This window comes from Anolis sagrei, chromosome 3 (genome assembly GCF_037176765.1).
Source record: "Anolis sagrei isolate rAnoSag1 chromosome 3, rAnoSag1.mat, whole genome shotgun sequence".
NCBI classification, from domain to species: Eukaryota; Metazoa; Chordata; class Lepidosauria; order Squamata; family Dactyloidae; genus Anolis; species Anolis sagrei.
This window is the reverse complement of record NC_090023.1, coordinates 74,035,714-74,053,057: the sequence shown is the minus strand read 5'-3', so window position 1 is coordinate 74,053,057 and position 17,344 is coordinate 74,035,714.

Genomic DNA, 17,344 nt, shown 5'->3' with positions numbered 1-17,344 from the left:
GTAAAGAATTGATGGGATCATAAACCCGCAAAGGTCATGGAAAATGAACATGCAAAAATACTGTGGGACTTTCAAATCCAGACTGACAAAATTTTGGAACACAATACACCAGACATCATGATTTTGGAAAAGAAAAAAGTGGATTATTGATGTCGCCATACTAGGAGAGGAAAATCAACAGGAAAAACTCAGCCGCTATCAAGATCTCAAAATTGAACTGAAAAAGCTCTGGCATAAACCAGTACAGGTAGTTCCAGTGGTCATTGGCACACCTGGTACTGTGCCAAAAAATCTCAGTTGGCATTTGGAAACAATAAACATTGACAAAATCATGATCTGTCAACTGCAAAAGGCCACCTTACTTGGATCTGCGCGCATCACTCGAAAATACATCACACAGTCCTAGATGCTTGGGAAGTGTTCGACTTGTGATTTTGTGATACGAAATCCAGCATATAGATCTCATTTGCTGTGACATACTGTGCTTTTGTGTCAGAATAACAACAACAACAACAACAACAACAACAACAACATCAACACAATACACCAGACATAACGATTGTGGAAAAGACTATTGATGTCGCCTTACCAGGTGACAGTCGCATTGAGGAAAAATAACAGGAAAACTCAGCCGTTATCAGGACCTCAAAATCAGACTGCAAAGGCTCTGGCATAAACCAGTACAGGTAGTCGCAGTGGTCATTGGCACACCGGGTGCCGTGCCAAAAGATCTCAGCTGGCATTTGGAAACAATAAACATTGACAAAATCATCATCTGTCAACTGCAAAGGGCCACCTTACTTGGATCTGCGCGCATCACTCGAAAATACATCACATAGTCCTAGACGCTTGGGAAGTGTTCGACTTGTGGTTTTGTGATACAAAATCCAGCATGTAGATCTCGTTCGCTGTGATATACTGTGTTTTTGTGTCAGTAAAATAACAATAACAATAATAAAGACTCTGGCACAGGCCAGTAAAGGTGGTCCCAGTGATGATCAGCACACTGGGTGCAGTTCCTAAAGACCTTGGCCTACACTTAAACACAATCAGCGCTGACAAAATTAGCATCTGCCAGCTGCAAGAGGCCACCTTACTGGGATCTGCACGCATTATTTGCCGATACATAACACAGTCCTAGACACTTGAGAAGTGTCCGACATGTGATCCAATACAACAGCCAGCAGTGTGATCTTGTTTGCTGAGGACTCATCTTGTTGTTTTTCTAATAAAAATAATAATAACAATAATAACAATAACAACAACAATAATAATAATATACTTTATTTATATTATGCTCTATCTACTTGAAGGACTCAGGGCAGATTCCAAACATAAAAGGCAAAACATTCAATGCCTGAATACAACAACAACACATCTATATTAACAAAATTTAAACAACCCAACATATAAATACGAGTTATGACCTATGGGAGCTATAGCTGTGTGTGGAGGCAGGAGATTGTCTGTCTAAGTGGACACTCCACACACACACACACACACACACACACACACTCACTGTATATGTGTATAGATAAACAACATTCCTTGTATTGTCGAAGGCTTTCATGGCCAGAATCACTGGTTTGCTGTAAGTTTTTCAGGCTGTATGTCCATGTTCCAGAAGCATTCTCTCCTGACGTTCCTCCTGCATCTGTGGCAAGCATCCTCAAAGGTTGTGAGGTCTGTTGGAAACTAGGAAAATGGGGTTTATATATCTGTGGAATGTTCAGGGTGGGAGAAAGAACTATTGTCTGTTGGAGCCAAGTGTGAATATTTCAATTGGCCACCTTGATTAGAATTTAATGGCCTAGTAGTTTTCAAAGTGTAGCTTCTTACTGCCTGGGGGAAACCTTTGTTGTTCAAAGGCATTGAATAGTTGCCATATGTAAAGCCACCTTGAGTCCCTTTTGGGGTAGAGAAAGGTGGGATATAAATAGAGTAAATAAATCAATAAATAGAAATAAAATATTACAGCTGGAGCTGGGAATTGCCACAAACAACAGGAATATTATTTATATATTTATATTTTTAAAAACCCTTAAGAATTTCAGAAAGAAATACTGCCACCTTCAACAACCTTTCCAGATATTTACTCCACTTGGAGGACATCACCACACTTCTGAAGATTCAGGAGAAGGGTTTCCAAGTAGTCTTTCTTTCTGTAGGAATTAAGAATTGACCTTGCATACTTTCAGCTCTCATATCTAAGATCAGGAAATAAAGCCTAGGCTGAACAAAATCTATGGTGTGTGCCAAGGAATAATGTTTTCTGATCTCAACACAAGAAATAAATAAGAAGCAAGAAATAAGAGAGATGGTCTCTACCTCCAAAAAGGCAGTTTAGTTCATGCTATTTTGTCATCCTTGCAAAGATAAAATGCTTTACTACACCCAAACGCACACATGGAATGCATGAAAAAACCTGTTTTGCTTCACAAAATGATCAAAGTTGTGTGCCTGCATATAATTTGCTAGTTGTTTTTTCTTTGCACAAGGGCCAAGCTTGATAATAGCTTCTTGTAATTCCACATTAAAACCTATCACTGTGTATTTGCTTTTTTCTACAATGTTATCCTCACCCACCCAGCTGTCCTGACAACAGTTCATATAATGCAGTTTTATTAATGCCTAGACATTTTTCTGACCACAATAAAGTAGCCACCTTAAGTCATTAATTTTATCCTGAGAAAAGTAGGATAAACATAAAATAAAATGTGTCCATGAAAACACAGGCACCTTTCTTCTCTATTTACTTAGGATGTGGAACTGCCAGAAGGGACAGAGAGTTTCATCTATGCTGATGATTGTGTCATCATCGCTCAAGCAGGAAGCTTTGAAATAGTTGAATGGAAGCTCTCCAAAGTTTTAGGTGCTGTTACTGCCTTTTGCAGGGAAAATAATCTGATTCCTAATCCATCTAAAATGCAGACATGTGCTTTTCATCTTAAGAACAGACAAGCATCTCGAGCTCTGATTTCCAGGTATTTGGGTGTGCTGCAGTGCTCCAGGAATCCCGCTGGAGCATTGCAGCACACCCAAATACCTGGAAATCACTCTGGACTGTGCTCTGACTTACAAGAAGCACTGCTAGAATATCAAGCAAAAAGTGGGTGCCAGATATAATATCATACAAAAGCTGGCTGGTGTGGAATACATCTCACCACAGTGGATGTGGCTCTTAATGAGACATGCCACACTATCACAGGATGTCTATACTCAACACCGCTGGAGAAATCATACTGTTTAGCTGGTATTGCACCACCTGATATCCGTTGGGAAGTAGCAGCCAGCAATTAAAGGACCAAGGCATTGACATCTCCGGCCCATCCTCTGTTTGACTATCAGTCAGCATACCAATGCCTTAAATCAAGAAACAGCTTCCTAAGCTCTACAGAGATACTTGCAGGAACACCTCAGCAAGCAAGAGTCCAAAAGTGGCAGGCTGAAACCTGGAACCTCAATCAGTGGCTGATATCGAATGAGAAACTCCCTCCTGGGCACACAGAAGACTGGGTGACTTGGAAGGTGCTTAACAGGCTGCACTCTGGTGTCACCAGATGCAGAACCAATCTTAAGAAATGGGGCTATAAAGTTGAGTCCACCACATGCAAGTGTGGAGAAGAACAAACCAGAGACCTCACAAACCTCACAACCTCTGAGGATGCTTGCCACAGATGCAAATGAAACATCAGGAAAGAATGCTTCTAGAACATACAGCCCAAAAAAACCTACAACCGCCCAAACCACAGACCACTTACTGTTTGAGCTCTGCCCCATGCAATGGAGGATCTTGTTACAGCAATACCAGAAGCACTTCAAGTGGCCAGCTTCTGGTCAAAGGAAATTTAACATAATACCAAGTTTTAAACTTTGTTTTTTATACATTATAACTGTATTCTCAATTTGCTTCTGACACAATAAATATAAAATATATCTCCAAATTTCATGAAAATCTTCATCCTCATTTAATGATGAGTGCTGCTGTTCTTTTTCATTTCAGATTTATATCTCATGTTTATTTGGCATTGTTTACATCCCACATTTTCTTCCTAAGTACATAAATATTTTCAGTTGAAGTGTTTGTAAATCATGCAGGTTTCCCACTCAGTATGATGTGACTATTATTGTTCTTGTGGTTTTTTATGCATCACTGTCTAATTCGCTGTATTTTACGTACTGTTTAAGTAGTTACTTCGAATTTAGGCTGTGAACAACTATTTATAATGGTCCTCAATCTTAAACTATTATTGTGAATCAAGAGATGTGGGGCTGAATTTGTGTTCTTTATCAGTAGCAAGTTTCTTGATGGTTATTTTTATCATTTTATATCCATGTTTTTAAGGGGAATGGACTCCTTTATCTGCAAATCAATTATACATGTCTACCAATGTGAAATTTTGGGATGTGTTATTGATCAGAATCAGAGCAGCTACTGCAGTTTTGGAGTGTTCTGAAATTGTGAGAACTGGGGAAATTTACATTTTTGGGCTATAGCTTCCATAATTCCATGCCAATCAATACTAGTCAGCATATTCTTGGAATTATGGTCCAACATGTGAATTTCCTGACCTCTGAAATTAACAGACATTTTAAATGATATGGAAGAATATACTCATATCTACATACATGCCCACTGGACAAGGAGGTATGCCTCAAGACCATTTCAGGATGCTCTCAGGCCAGGCATGTAGCTGGGGGGGGGGGGGGGGCTTGAGGGGCCCCAAAAGTCAGGCCCCCCAAACCCCACCTGAAATTTTTTAGCCCCCCCCCTCCCGAAACGAAATCCTGGCTACGGGCCTGTCTCAGGCCATCAAAATAGTGATATCACTTAATTGTCAGACTTTGGAAAAGTTTCCTCTTAGACTGTAACTCTCAGAATCCCCTCGATAGGCAGGAAGGAAATGTGGGCTGGGAATTTTTGGAGTTGCAGTTCAGATAGTAACTTTTCTAAGCTCTGGGTCTTTCCTTCATTTCCATTTGGCAGGTTGTGGTTTGCAGGACTCATTTTGTGTCGTGCATTTTATTACCAAGTGGCCACAGTGCTTCAATGTGGAAAATGACATTGCCACTGAAGCTGAAGGAAAATAAATGCACAGGAAATACAGAAAATTACATGGGAAATTCACTTGTAATTACACAGGAAATTCACCTTCTGAACACCCAGGGTGGATTTCCTATAAAAGTTAAAGAGAAACACACTAAACAAATCTTCCTGAGATGGCCATATGTCAAGGAAAGAAAAGGAAGACAAGGACTAGATTTTTATTCCCATTAAGAACTACTGTGAAAGATTTGGATATGCAAGGCAAAAGGGAATCGGGATTAGAAAATAATATGGAAGTCGTTAGATAATTTAGTGGCTCATCTTGGCAAATATTATTAATGTTGATTTCACTGTTTTATTTATGTGTATGAACACCCTTCCTAGAGAAATAAGACAGGCTCCATCCCTCACCTTTGAGAACAACTAGTTCTAACTCAGCCCCAGATATTGTTGAATATGGCCATATCTTTTTCTGCCACTTATCCAGGTCACTTCCTCCTGTTAGGCCCAGGACATGAACACCCATAGACTATGCCTATTATTGTTGTTGCCTATTATAGCATTGCACCTAATTTCCTGGGCCCGCTAGAAATTGCACTAGCCTCGGCCCAGCCTTTTTAAATTGCCTTGAACAGGTAGGATTATTTTAAATATTTATTTATTTATTTATTTATTTATTTATTAGACTTGTATACCGCTACTCCCAATTTGGCTTGGAGCGGTTTACAGCAGTAGATTAAAACAATACAACCAACTTTAAAATACAATAAAAACGAGAACCGACATATTATTATTATTATTAACTTTATTTGTACCCCGCTAGCATCTCCCAAAGGACTCGATGCGGCTTACACGGGCCGAAGCTTCAAAACACAATACAATAGAAAACATAACACAACAATAAGCAAAGCAAATCAACAATTAAGCAAAATAACCACAATGACAATACATCAAGACACTATTAAAAACTGGTTCGGCCAGCGCAATGGGGTACAGGGTTAAAAGTGCTGAGATGGCAGGAGGAACGTAGGGTTAAAGTGTGGTGTGCAGCAGCATTGGTTGTGCTAAAGTGCTTCCAGGACTTGGGATGGGGATTCCTAATCTGCGAAGGCACATCGGAACAGCCAAGTTTTTAGGTTCCTTCTGAAAACTGCTAGAGTAGGGGCCTGACGAAGCTCCTTTGGAAGGGCATTCCAAAGTCGGGGGGCCGCCACAGAGTAGGCCCTGTCCCGCGTCCCCACCAAACGCGCTTGGGACGTAGGTGGGATCACGAGCAGGGCCTCCCCAGATGACCGGAGCGAGCGTGTGGGTTCGTAGATGGAGATGCGGTCACGCAGGTAGGGTGGTCCCAAACCGTTCAGGGCTTTGTAGGTGAGCACCTGCACCTTGAATTGGGCTCGGAAAATAAATGGCAGCCAATGGAGCTCCTTGAACAAGAGGGTTGACCTCTCTTGATAATGAGCTCCAGTCAGCATCCTGGCTGCTGCCCGCTGGACCAATTGTAGTTTCCGAGCCATCTTCAAGGGCAGCCCCACGTAGAGAGCATTGCAGTAATCCATTCTAGAGGTGACCAAGGCGTGGACCACCCCGGCCAGATCCGCCTTCACGAGGTACGGTCGCAGCTGGCGCACAAGTCTCAGTTGTGCAAAGGCCCTCCCGGATACCGCCGACACCTGAGCCTCAAGTGTAAGCGAAGAATCCAAGAGGACACCCAAACTGCGGACCTGTGGCTTCAGGGGGAGTGTAACCCCGTCCAACACAGGTTGCCACCCTATACCCCGATCTGGTTTACGATCGACCAGGAGGACCTCTGTCTTGTCGGGATTGATCTTCAGCTTGTTCTTCCTCATCCAGATCGACACAGCGGCCAGGCACTCGTCCAGCACCCGAGGAGCCTCCTTGGAATTAGGTGGAAAGGAGTAGTAGAGTTGTGTGTCATCCGCATAAAGATGGCACCCAACTCCAAAACTCCGGATGACCTCTCCCAGCGGTTTCATGTAGATGTTGAAGAGCATGGGCGACAAGATAGAGCCTTGCGGGACCCCACAGGTCAAAGGCCAGGGGTCCGAGCAGGCGTCTCCCAGCTTCACCATCTGGGTGCGTCCCTCCAGGAAGGACTGGAGCCACGACAGAACCGTGCCCCCAAGGCCCATCCCGGAGAGACGACCCAGAAGGATACCATGATCGATGGTATCGAAAGCCGCTGAGATGTCCAGGAGAACCAGCAGGGTCACACTCCCCCTGTCCAGTTCTCTGCGGAGGTCATCCACCAAGGCGACCAAGGCTGTCTCGGTGCCATGACCAGATCTGAAACCAGACTGTGCCTGATCTAGGTAGTTGGTATCGTCTAGGAAGCCCTGGAGCTGCGAGGCGACCACCCGCTCCAGCACCTTACCCAAGAAAGGGAGGTTGGAGACTGGCCCGTAGTTATTCAGCACCGTGGAGTCAAGGGAAGCTTTTTTGAGGAGTGGACGAACCACTGCCTGTTTCAAACCCGATGGAAAAATCCCTTGCTCCAACGATGCATTGACAATCAATACAAACCAGTCAACCAACCCCCCTCTGGCTGATTTAATGAGCCAAGATTGGCATGGGTCTAGAGGTGAGGTGGTCGCCCTCACAGCCCCAAGAACCCCCTCTACGGTTTCAGGAAGAACAAGCCTAAAAGAATCCCACAAAATTGGACAGGCAGATGCCTCCGTCACCTCTTCAGGCACTGCGATGGAATTGGAGTCAAGCTCGAGGCGTATCTGAGCGACTTTACCTGCAAAATGGTGTGCGAAATCGCAACACCGAGCTGCTGGGTCATCAGTGACCTCCTCCACCACAGGTGGGTGGAGGAGTTCCCCCACGACCCGAAACAGCTCCGACGATCTATTTGCTGCAGACGCTATCCGGGTGGTCGTGAATGATTTCCTGGCCACCCGTATAGCCACGGAGTATGCCTTAAGAGAGGCTTTAGCCCGTGCTCGATCAGACACGTCCCGAGATTTCCTCCATTTGCGCTCTAGCCCCCTTCTCGCATGCTTCATCACAGTCAACTCCCCAGTGAACCAGGGAGATGGCCTGTCACGACGCAACGAGATGGGGCGTTCGGGTGCGATCGCATCTAACGCCCTGGACATCTCCCCATTATAGAGAGTCACCAAGGCGTCGATGGAATCGCCAGGCTCCAAGGCAGGAAGAACCCTAAGATTCCTCAGGAATCCATCCGGATCCATCAGACATAGTCCTGAGTTATTCACCCATCGAAAGCTTGTCAGAAAAGAAAGGTCTTACAGGCTTTCCGAAAAGCAAGTAGCTCTTGGATGGTTCAGGTTTCAACTGGCAAGGCATTCCATAAATAAGGGGCCACAATTGAGAAGACTCTCTGCCTAGTAGAGGACAGATGATAAGTCCAGATGTTGGGGACTTCAAGCAAAATTTGATTCTCGGACAGAAGTAATCTCTGGGGTTGGTAGGGGGATAAGCGGGCCCTCAGGTATGCCAGCCCCAGACCATATAAGGCCTTAAAGGTTAGTACCAGCACCTTGAAAGTGATCTGGTACTCGATCGGAAGCCAGTGCAGCTGTTGTAGAATTGGGGTGATACGACCTTGCCGGCACCCCAGCGAGAAGTCGAGCCGCCGCATTTTGCACCAGCTTCAGTTTCCGGATCACTGACAAAGGAAGGCCAATGTAGAGGGCGTTACAGTAGTCAAGCCTCGAGATGACCGTCGCCTGGATCACCGTAGTCAGGTCGTTCCAAGATAGGAAAGGAGCCAGTCGCCTAGCCTGACGTAGGTGGAAAAATGCAGATCTGTTCACAGCAGAGACCTGGGCCTCCATTGTGAGCAGAGGGTCCAATAAGACACCAAGGCTTTTTACAGAAGGTGACGGATGTAGTGTCTCGCCATCCAGGGTAGGCAGCTGGATCTCCCTCCCACCCGGACGGCCCAGCCAAAGGATCTCCGTCTTCGCTGGGTTCACCCTCAACCTGCTGGCACGTAACCATCCAGTAACGGCCTCAAGGCACTGATGGAAATTTTCGGGTACAGTGTCCGGCCGGCCCTCCATCCTCAGAATGAGCTGAGTGTCATCAGCGTACTGGTGGCACTCAAGCCCAAAGCTCTGAATTAGTTGGGTAAGCGGTCTCATATAGATGTGAAATAATAGAGGAGAGAGAATAGCTCCCTGCGGGACCCCGCAAGTTAGCAGAGATCTCTCGGAAACCATCCCTCCCCTCACCACACGCTGTCCCCGATTCTGGAGGAAGGAGGACACCCATTTAAGGGGTATCCTCCTAACCCCAGTCATGGCTAGGCGGTGGGTCAATAGATTGTGATCGACCGTATCAAATGCTGCTGTGAGGTCCAATAACCCAAGCAGCGCTGATCCGCCTTGATCCATCTGGCAGCAGAGCTGATCTGTGATGGCAACTAGCACAGTCTCCGTCCCGTGCCCCCTACGGAAACCGGACTGGAAGGGATCAAGTCCAGCTGTGTCATTAAGGAACTGCTGCAACTGTTCCGCTGCTGCCCTCTCAACCACCTTGCCCAGAAACGGAAGGTTCGAGACTGGGCGGTAGCTAGAGGGAACCGAATGATCTAAGTCTGGTTTCTTTAGCAGCGGAGATACCATCGCCTCTTTTAAACCCTCTGGAAAAACTCCTTGCTCAAGGGAGCTATTTATTATATTCAACAGAGGTTCACGTAATCCCTCCAGGCAAGATTTTACTAGCCAGGAGGGACACGGATCAAGGGAGCAAGTGGTCGGCCTAGTTGCAGTCACGATCCTATCGACAGCCTCTGCATCCAGTGGGGTGAACTGGTCGAGGATGGGCCCAGCAAGTGGCCACGGAGTCTCAAGTTCACTTATATATGTGCTATTGTGATTTTTTATGCTTATATTGCTTTGTTAATTTTATGTTTAAGTTGTTTACTCTGTATGTATTGATGCTGTTACTTGGAAACTGATCTGAGTCCCCTCGGGGAGATAGAGCAGTATATAAACAAAGTTTTGTTTGTTGTTGCTGCTGCTACTCAGTGGGGTGCAAATGTTGTGTCTCCTTGAAACTCTTTTTACATCCACAACCTTTCTAGGGTCCCTTGAAATATATATTTTTTTCTTTAAGGGTAAACTGCCTCTCCCAGAAGCCTCTAGAAGTGGTAATTACCTTTTTAAATAAACTATAGCCACCTATTCATCTGTCTGCCCATCCATCCATCCTTCTTTCCTTCCATCCATCCATCTATAAAGGCTGTTGGCTACTTCTGTATTCCATTTTGGGGTTTAGGAGTCATTTTGTGCTGTCCCACAGTTTCTAAGGGCAGAAATGTGATCCCAAATACTACTAAAGTTGCCCATGCCTGCTATATAGCATCCCACACATTTCACAATTAGAATGGAGTGAATTTAATTTATTGCAGTTCATATTCTTTAGCTCATGCTGACTTTCAATGAGGGTACTCGTATGATGAGCTTTCAATACATCATCTCGCTGCACATCTGTTATGTATCTAATCAACTTTTGTGGGCCAACAATAAATGCAGTCATCTGAGGTAAACAATAGATGTATTCCTTGGCACTACTTCTTTAACTGATGATTTGATGCCAGAATCAAAAATAGGATGGAAATAACAGGGATATTCACCATCATCTAGTTTTCCTATTATTTCCATTTTGAGGGTCAGACTTGTCAATCTATGTTTTTTTAACATGCTCACAAGGCAAGCTAACCTGCTTCCTCCCCTCTGTTTTGCTGTTAATTGCTCTGCTAAGCAAGAGATTCTGGAGGCAGTAGTCGTTTTCCTTGCCTGGTATAGATAGGACTAGTGAAAGTAGAATCTTGCTGTTTCCCAGATTAAATTTTTTGTATTGTTTGTTGTAGACACACTGTTGCAACCTATCACTTAAAGGCTTTATCATACTAGGCTGGAATATCACAATTACAGTAGGCAAATACCATCTTTGGCTGGTAATTACTAAACAACACATCTCCCCTGTGTCTGCTTTGCATTTCAATCATTATTTCATTGCATCTTTTCATTGCGGCAAAAACTCCTCAATATTAATGCTGTTCCAATACTGCCAATGGAACCTTTTCACTCTAGTTTATCTATTACGGGAGTCACCTGGTGTGAAGGAGTATGATTCTCCTCTTTTCCTTTTCATTATCTCCAAGCGGAGGGAGGTTGCTTTAGTCCATTTTCTTTTATATTTATTTTCTTTATTTGGCCTTTTTATTGTATTGTTTTTCTGTAATTGTGCAATAACAGCAAAAGTAAATAAGGAGTATATTTGTTGAATAGGGCATACACAGGCAGGACGATGGGATTAGTGATGTGGAAGATAGATTGAAGGGCCATGTGGCACGGTAGCATAGGAGCAGAGTGTGATCACAATTGCTTTTATACCAATGTGTTTCTGTCCACCTAAACAACATGAGTGTTGCAAGACAACAGAATGGTGTGATAAAGTTCCAAGAGTCCGCATTTCTCCAGCTGGCCTACAACATCCCTCTCATGTTGAAGCTGCAAAAAAAAAGAAGAAAAAAAGCTAGTATCTGTAGCATTCAGTGTTTTTTTTGTTCTCGAGTAACAAAAACAATTATTTGAAAGCTAGGTAAGTAGTTATTGATTGTTTTGTTTAAACTAAACTGTAACAGTATCTATTGTGGTTGGGTTGGTATGATTACAGCAGTTAATTCCTGTTTCAAAAAGTAACTTTCTAAACCAAGGTGTTTTTTTCCCCTGTGAGTAGCTAGATACAAAATGTGCAGATGGAAACAGTGCAAATGAAAACATGATATACATTTTTGCATTGAAGGGGAAGACACTCCCTAAGTTATGAACAAGATAGGTGCTGTAGGTTTGTTCTTAAGTTGAATTTGTATACAATAGGTGCATTTTTAAATGTAACTCCATCTATCTATCTCTATCTATCTATCTATCTATCTATCTATCTTTGGATAGAACAGCAAAGGGTTAGCACCCTTGTGGGGTTTGTTTTGCTGATGTGGGGTGGCCAGATGCTGTTCCCTGTAAACATAGAAGCAATTGCTACAAAAGGCAAAAACGTGAGATTTTCAGGTCTGGAAATATTGCACTTTGAGCAAAACATGCGGATCTCTGCCAGGTTTTAGATGTTTGTTCCTGATTGGTTGGCTTCTAAAAAGAAGGTGACACTTGAGTAGAAGGCAAAACCTTTTTTTGCATGCCAGAAACTTCATGAAACACACGGAGGGCACATTTTCTCTAGCCAGGACAAAGAACGGAACTTTTGCAGTGATTTCCATATCCGATTCTCTGCATATCCATATCTTGAGATTTTTTAAAAAACCACTGAAGTTTCTGGCAGAAGTCCCATGGTGGACATCTTGTGAGCCTCTATCTGGAATATTAGCTACCCCCCCCCCCGCCTCCTCCCAACTTGGTGTCATCTGCAAACTTGACAAGCACGCCCTCTAAAACTTCATCCAAGTCATTAATAAAGATGTTGAACAGTACTGGGCCCAGGAATGAACCCTGTGGCACTCCACTTGTCATGTCTTTCCAAAATGAAGTGGAACCACTGGTGAGCACCCTTTTGGTTCAGTCACTTAACCAATTACACATAGTACCATTGCCTAGCCCCCATTTGACTAATTTGCTTGCAAGAAGGTCATGGTGGACTTTGTTTAAGGCCTTGCTGAAATCAAAATATGCTACATCCACAACATTCCCTGCATCTACCAAGCCTGTAACTCTATCAGAAAAAAAAGAGGTAAGATTAGTCTGGCATGACTTGGTTTTGAGAAATCCATGATGACTTTTAGTAATCACAGCATTTCTTTCTAAGTGATCACAGACTGCCTCCTTACTGATCTGTTCCAGAATCTTTCCTGGTATTGATGTCAGGCTGACTGGTTGGTAATTGTTTGGGTCCTCTTTTCCCCCCTTCTTGCCCTCCTCCAGTCTGCTGGGACTTCTTGTGTTCCCCAATAATTCTCTTGTAAAACTACATTTCTTATGAGTTCATAGGATTGAGTCATGACAGTCAAGTTAAACTGCATTAATTCTACAATGTAGATGTAGAAATTCATATCATCATCATCATCATCATCATCATATCAGACGATTGCTGGGAATGCTGTGTGAGCCTGAAGGGACCTATAGTGTGATTCATTTAGTGGGCCACTCTTCTGATCCAGTGGCCTTTTAAAAAGGACAAGGAAGACCTTGAAAGCCATTATTTCAATATCCACAAGATGTCAGTATAATCCTAAAAATCCTTTTGGCAAAAGTAGCTCCAAAGTGTCTTGTAAGATACATTCAGAAAACAGAAATAAATGGAAGCACTTTTCATTTTTAAAGCAAAAGACAATTACAGATGATGGTACTTAATTGTACCATCATCTAATAAGCCCATTTGACCAAGTTAAGAATTTTATCTTAAAAATAGAACATTTTTGTGCTGCCCTATAGTTTGATTTGTGGATTTTCTCTCCATTTCCTATTAACCTCATGCAGACCGATCCATTCATGCTACTAGAATACATGGGGACCTCTGCTATAAGGTAGCTACAGAGCATTATCATGTCATTGCTATGTGTCTTCAAATCAACATGGTGACCCTATTATAGAGGGTTGTTTCAGCAAAATGTTTTCAGAGGTTTACCCATGCCTTTCTCTGAGACTGAGAGAGTGTGACTTGCCTAACATCACCAAACAAGTTTCCATTACTAAGTGGGGCTTCACACACTGGTCTTCCAGGGTCTTAGTCCAATACTCAAAAGCACATTTTTGCTCATATTATCTTATTACGGAATAGTCAGAGAAGGATATGCAAAAATGAGCTGCAAATACATAAACACTTATCTAGCCTTCTTTCTGCTGCCTTTACATTGCACAGAAAAGAACCTTCTACCACACTATGCCTGATGCTAAAAACCAAGTCCTAAATAATATATTCATAGAAGAGTTTATTGCATAAGAGAGGCCAACTGCACATCTGCTCAGGAAACATCATTGCAGGATCTCATTGTATCCACAAAGTTGGAGGTACTTTCACTTGCTCATTCTTCAGAGTAATATATGTAATGCTTTGTCAACAATGCCCTTCAGCACTACACATCAGGCAAACAGGACAGTCTCTGTGCCAGAGGATAAATGGATATATATCAGACATTAGGAATGGGAATACACAAACACCCATTACAACACACTTTAGCCTTCCATCTCAAATATCAGAACAGCAGAATTGCAATATACATACAAACTCCAGTCCATCGATAGTGGGTTGAGCAGAGACATTGGTTTCCTGGCACATTTCACATATTACTACACTAGTGATGTTGCATTTATTAATAAATTACAGCTGGAGCCATGGAGGGGACAGCTGTGGTGGACAGGAGCCCACAGCTCAGCCAGAATTAGTTATGCGAACAATCAGAGGTACGGAGAAATCCAGCAGCAGCTACTGGTGCCCCAGAAATTTCTAGCAACAATCTTTCCCCTTTTGATTATTAGTTTATCATTAAGTAGCCCTTCAATAAACGTGCACCACAGTGTGCTATTCTCTATATCTGCTTCTTTGTATCTTCCTTGCCCTCTGAGTCTTTCTCTTCCACTTTCACCTTTCACAGCTGGCCCTGCAGGCCACATGGCCCAATGGCCCCAATGGCCCTTGGAGAAGGGCTCTACCATTTTCCTTACATTTCCCATACCTTCACTCCCAATGAACCCTGTGCCAACCCTCTACCCCCCATTGACACCCTGGTTCCCTTGACTAGGACATCTAGAAAAGGCAGCCTTCCTTCATTTTCTTTTTCCATGGCCCTTCTACCTAGGCTTTATGGACTCCCAAAAATCCATAAGGACTCCACCCCACTCAGACCCATTGTGAGTGCCATTGGAAATGAAGAAAGACTGCCTTTTCTAGATGTCCTAGTCATCTGTAAACCAGATCAACAATTGGGTCGCACCGTTTACAGAAAACCCACACAGAGAGATAGATATCTACTTAAAAACTCCAACCATCACCCAAGTCAAAGAAGAAAAAAAAAGAAGAAGCACAATTAAAGCCTTGGCAGACTGTGCAAAAAGAATCTGCAAGCCCCACCCCCTACAAGATGAACTGAACCACCTAAACTGGGCTTTACAGGCCAATGGATACTCCAGCTCAGACATCAGAAGAGCTGCAAGACCGAGAACAAGCCACGAGAATAAAGACGAAGATCCATGCAGAGGAAAAGTGTTCTTGCCATACATCAAGGGAACCACTGACCACATAGGGAAGTTGATGAGGAAACACAACATACAAACTATCTACAAACCCACCGAGAAAATCCAACAAATGCTACGTTCAACAAAGGACAAGAGGGATCCTCTCACTTCTGCAGGAGTCTACCATATACCATGCAGCTGTGGACAAGTCTACATAGGGACCACCAAACACAGCATTGCCCAAACACGAATCAAGGAACATGAAAGGCATTGCAGACTACTTCAACCAGAGAAGTCAGCCATAGCAGAGCACCTGATGAACCAACCTGGACACAGCATATTATTTGAGAACACAGAAATGCTAGACCACTCTAACAACCACCATGTCAGACTACACAGAGAAGCCATTGAAATCCACAATCATGTGGACAATTTCAACAGAAAGGAGGAAACAATGAAAATGAACAAAATCTGGCTACCAGTATTTAAAAAGAAAACCTAAAATTACAACAGCAAAACAACAGAGGGGAAACAATCAGGTGCATCTAATCACCTCTCAACAAAAGATTGCCCCAGGCACTGCCAGACCATCAAATGCTAATCAAGGTGGTCAGTTGAAACATTCACACCTAGCTCCAACAGACAAGAGTCCTTTGTCCCACCCTGGTCATTCCACAGATATATAAACCCATTTTCCTAGTTCCAACAGACCTCACTACCTTTGAGGTCCTCTGTCAGTATCTAGCTATGTGGACATAGTCAGATGTTTTCCAGTTCTCTTCCATTGCACCAGACACCATGTTCTATCAGCAGTGGAATGGTAAGAGGACACCATCACAGCACTACGGGGAGTCTTGCTGGTGGTAGAATTCATGTATGGTACTATATATATGTCTGGAGTTAAACTTCAAAATATACCTGTTCTGACGTACTTACAAATTCAAGTTAAGAACAAACCTACAGAACTTACTTCACATTGGGCTATGTGGTTTCACTGGCTCGCCCCACGTGCCCTCCCTCTTTCACCCACTGTATGATGGGAATGGGACAAGACGTGTTGGTGCCCAGTCTCTGTCTCCATCATATGGTTGAAAGGGTAGCAACTCATGTTGTCACATTGTCTTTCCCCATCATATGGAGGGGAAAAAAATTCCAATGTAATAAGGTGGTAAGTACACACTTTCCTCTCCATCATGGAGAAGGAAGCATCTTGCGACGCTTCTTCCACTTCAGGAGGAATGGAGGTGGGGCCAAGCCAGTGTTATTTGATGGTGCTCAGCAGGCCCCATCCAGAAGCATGAAATGGAGCCATAAAAACCCCAGTGTGATGAGGTGGAAATACAGCAAATACAATAGAAATAACTGATAGTTGACCATAAGGCGAACCGATTCAGATAAAAGTAAACTTCTTCTGATGCCAATTCAGTCTAGATTTTCAGATGCTGCTGAAAGATTTAGGAAAGTCACATGAATAGGAAGATCCTATTTTCAAGTGAGGAAAAACGAACAGAATTAATTTGAACTACTTGGACATCCTGCTAAAGAAAGATGAAGGAGGATTATACATCTCATTATAAGAAATATAATGAAAGCATTGCAAATCTGATAGCTCACATCCAAAGTATACCAGAGAGCATTCCCCTCTGGTCAATTTGGGAGAATAAAAGATGATTGTTGTGAGTAGAGATTACATGGTTGAGTCTGGAAAGTTACACTAAATATTTTTTTCTTGCAAATTTATCTAGGTAGAGCATCAGGAGTAGGTGGTTGGGTGGGAAGGGAAATGAAAAAGAGAACCCCTGAAACAGGACAAGATATAGTCTTCCATTTAATAGAATCAGGTGTTTGGGGACAATTTATAAGCAAATGCTGGCATTTCTTAAAAGGCATTGCTAGATGTAAAGGAAAGCCTAGGCAGTCTGACAAAGGACAAGGAGTGTAAGTGATTATAGAGTGAGAAGTGATGCCTTCAGAAAATGTGCTCTGAATACTCAGTTACTGATGTCTGAATAAAGCTTTTCTTTGGAGCGACTGCAAATATTGCCCTCAGATACACTGGAGCCCCTGGTGGTGCAGTGGGTTAAACTTCTGAGCTGCTAAACTTGCTAACTGA